This window comes from Nicotiana tabacum, chromosome 19, assembly GCF_000715075.1.
Source record: "Nicotiana tabacum cultivar K326 chromosome 19, ASM71507v2, whole genome shotgun sequence".
Classification (NCBI taxonomy): Eukaryota; Viridiplantae; Streptophyta; class Magnoliopsida; order Solanales; family Solanaceae; genus Nicotiana; species Nicotiana tabacum.
Genome location: NC_134098.1, coordinates 88131291 through 88135071, shown reverse-complemented (window position 1 = coordinate 88135071; position 3781 = coordinate 88131291). Strand labels below are relative to the sequence as shown.

Sequence of the window (3781 nt, the reverse complement as noted above, 5' to 3'; positions counted from 1 at the left end):
TTTGTAGCCCGAAGTAGCTAATCAAAATGAAGCGGGGTAGTGGCAGAAGCAGACACTTTCAGCAAGGATGCCAAAAACTAATCGCCACATTTTCAAACTGACAAAATTCTCTTTGTTTTAAGCAGGGGCAAGAAATCTTGTTCGCTTTGCCAGGAATCCCCATGAGGAAAGCATGTTCCAGATAAGCTCAGTTTTAAGTTTTCAGGACCCTCCTGGATAATGGGATTTAATTTCAAGTTTTCAGGACCCTCCTGGATAATGGGATCTAGTTTTAAATTTTCAGGACCCTCCTGGATAATGGGATTCAACTAACACTCAAGAATGTTCCTGGCATAAACTGGGGCAGAAATTTTCTCTATTTTGTCTGTGTTGTCATGATTGCAGGCGCCCACCTGGAGAACAAGGGAATTCATTTCAATTTTTAAGTCATCAGGCGCCCACCTGAATAATGAGGGAATTTATTTCAAGTTTTAAGTCAGCAGGCGCCCACCTGGAGAATGAGGGAATTCATTTTAAGTTTTAAGTCAGCAGGCGCCCACCTGGAGAATGAGGGAATTTATTTCAAGTTTTAAGTTATCAGGCGCCCACCTGGAGAACGAGGGAATTTATTTCAAGTTTTAAGTCATCAGGCGCCCACCTGGAGAACGAGGGAATTCATTTCAAGTTTTAAGTTATCAGGCGCCCACCTGGAGAACGAGGGAATTTATTTCAAGTTTTAAGTCATCAGGCGCCCACCTGGAGAACGAGGGAATTTATTTCAAGTTTTAAGTCATCAGGCGCTCACCTGGAGAACGAGGGAATTCATTTCAATTTTTAAGTCATCAGGCACCCACCTGGAGAACGAGGGAATTAATTTCAAGTTTTAAGTCATCAGGCGCCCACCTGGAGAATGAGGGAATTCATTTCAAGTTTTAAGTCAGCATCAGGCACCCACCTGGAGAACGAGAGAATTTATTTCAAGTTTTAAGTCATCAGGAACCCACCTGAAAAACGAGGGAATTTATTTAAGTTTTAAGTCAGCATCAGGCTCCCACCTGGAGAATGAGGGAATTCATTTCAAGTTTTAAGTCAGCATCAGGCGCCCACCTGGAGAACGAGGGAATTTATTTCAAGTTTTAAGTCATCAGGAACCCACCTGAAAAACGAGGGAATTCATTTAAGTTTTAAGTCAGCATCAGGCACCCACCTGGAAAACGAGGGAATACATTTCAAGTTTTAATTCAATATCAGGCACCCACCTGGAGAATGAGGGAATTTATTTCAAAATTCAAGTCATTGGCAGGCGCCCACCTGGAGAATGAGGGAATTTATTTCAAGTATTAAGTCATCAGCAGGCGCCCACCTGGAGAATGAGGGAATTTATTTCAAGTTTTAAGTCATCAGGCGCCCATCTGGAGAACGAGGGAATTCATTTCAAGTTTTAAGTCATTAGCAGGCGCCCACCTAGAGAACGAGGGAATTCAATTCAAGTATTAAGCCATTGGCAGGCGCCCATCTGGAGAATGAGGGAATTTATTTCAAGTTCAAGTCATTAATAGGCGCCCACCTGGAGAATGAGGGAATTCTTTTCAAGTTCAAGTCATTAGCAGGTACCCACCTGGAGAACGAGGGAAGTCATTTCAGAATTTACTTCAAGTTTCAAGTCAATAGCAGGAGCCCGCCTGAAGAATATGGTCAATTAAAGTTAAGAAGTAGAAGAAGCTCGCCTCAAGAATGCGAGTCGACAGTTCAAAATGCACAACAGGACTGTAGAAGATTCAAGATCAAGCTTTAGAAAACTTATAGATAGGAATCTTGTAACTCATAGCTAATAGGCTTGTTTAGTTTCTTTTCATTTTGATTTTGGTTTAATAAGGAGCTCAGCAAGCAGTAACAGCAACAACAACAGTGAAATCACAGCTATTCGGTAGGCCCAGCTACCAAAACTTCCAGAACTACACTAACCTGATTCCTTTCTAGCCAAGGATATGTAGGCAACCTCTGAAGCAAGGTTCGGTCAAACAATTTCAAAACGCCTCCCATGGAGTATCCAACGGGCAAAAATTATTCATGATTGCTCACTTTATCTTTGTCCGAAAACTCTTCATGTTTCCGAACAAAGAGGGGCAGCTGTGAGCACCTAATTTTTGCCCCACATAGGAAATTACTCACAAAATATTCAAAAAAAAAAAGGTTTTAGTGACTTTTGTAGAATTTGAAGAAATTTTACTTTTATTTGTTTGGCATTCATTTGCACTTTTAGCATGTTTTAGTAGCATTTCGAATCATGAAAATGATCAAAAAATATTTTTTCTCTTTTTGCTTTTTGCATTCTTAGATTTTTACTTGCATTATTAATATTTAGTTTGCATTATTAAAATAAAAAAATACATTAGTGATTTTACATGCATTTGTTCGCTAAGTAATTAGTTAATTGTTAGAAAATAGATAGTTAGGTTAATTTCGCAAAGTTATCTTTAATTAGAATTAGATTGGTTAATTTAAAAAATATTTAGACTAGGAAAGAAAGAGGCTATTTAGTTTGTTTTCAAATTGGGCCAGTGATCAGCGACCCAAATCTTGCTCCAATTTCGACCCAAGCCCAGTAGTTCATTAATCAGTAGGGTTATATTTCCACAAGAGGTGTAAATACAAGGATATTGCAGGGTAGTTTAGGAATTAAAATTGAGGAATATTTTCTGTAACCAATTAAGAAGGTTCTAGAGGATAGGGAAAGGACTAATTAGCAAAACGAAAACTAAAAGAAGTCAAATTTTTGGGACTTTTGAGCTGAAAAATGAAGGAAAACATCTGCAAAGGTACAACTGTCCAATTCGGTTTTAGAAGATGCTTTTTTTCGTATTTTTAGGGATGACACATGTTAAAAGGGATTCCTTGATTTTTAGTATAAAAAGGGGATCTTCCCCACAGATAAAGGGATTTTTTGGATGCTCTGCATTTTTGAAAAGAAAGAAGGATCTTCTGACTCTCTACTTTTCTTTCAAAAAATATCCTCATTCTCATTTTGTTTCAGAAAATATCTTAAAAACTAAAAAAAAACGGTTTAGAAAAACAACAAAAAAGGAGAGATTCGAATTCATACTATTTCAGTAGTTTTTCTGGGTTCTCTTTGGATTTTGGAAGTGGCCTTTTGAAGCTGTTTTGGTTTGCTTTTAGCTGTTCGTGCTGATATTTTCCTCAACATTTAGAGATTTATTTTCTTTGTGTATTTTTGTTATAACCAGGTATGAAGCTGAGCATTTGTTCTTCCATGATTGTATACATGAAGTTTGAAATTCCATGTTAAGCTCCATGTGATTAGCATGTTCTGCAACATTCTTATTTAAATCTGTTTCGTGCATTACTGTACTTTAAACACATTATTATTGTATTGAAATAATACATGATGACAGTCATGGTATGAAGTTATCAAATGGAATTGTGATTTAGCTTGTTTGCCTCCCTATTCTATGATGGAGTATATTGTGCTTATGATTCTCCACGAAGAATAATTTAAGATTTTTTGTATAATTGATTTTCCATTAGTCATGAACAAGTTTGTGGTGTTAGTCAGGTGATAAGAGCAATTAAAACTTGCTAGATAGGATTTTGAAACTGAAATTGTATAAATATATGTGTACCCATATTTTGTTCGTTAAGTTTGGTAGGATTACATCAATTGTGGCTAGGATCATTTGCCTTTGTAATAGTTCAAGCTTAAAGTGCGATTTTTCTCTTTGATTAGCGTTTTAATTGTCAAATATTTAGCCAGATTTGTAATTATACTATGCTGTAATTTATT

At 36.8% G+C, this 3781-nt stretch overlaps 1 long non-coding RNA gene across 1 annotated transcript; it reads left to right on the top strand.

The window, feature by feature from the left end:
* The first annotated feature begins 2711 nt into the window (after positions 1–2711).
* LOC107825182 (uncharacterized) lies at positions 2712–3445 on the top strand. Its single transcript, XR_001657004.2, has 2 exons — positions 2712–2798; positions 3225–3445. It is a non-coding gene; the product is annotated as an uncharacterized LOC107825182 (long non-coding RNA).
* Positions 3446–3781: the final 336 nt, after the last annotated feature.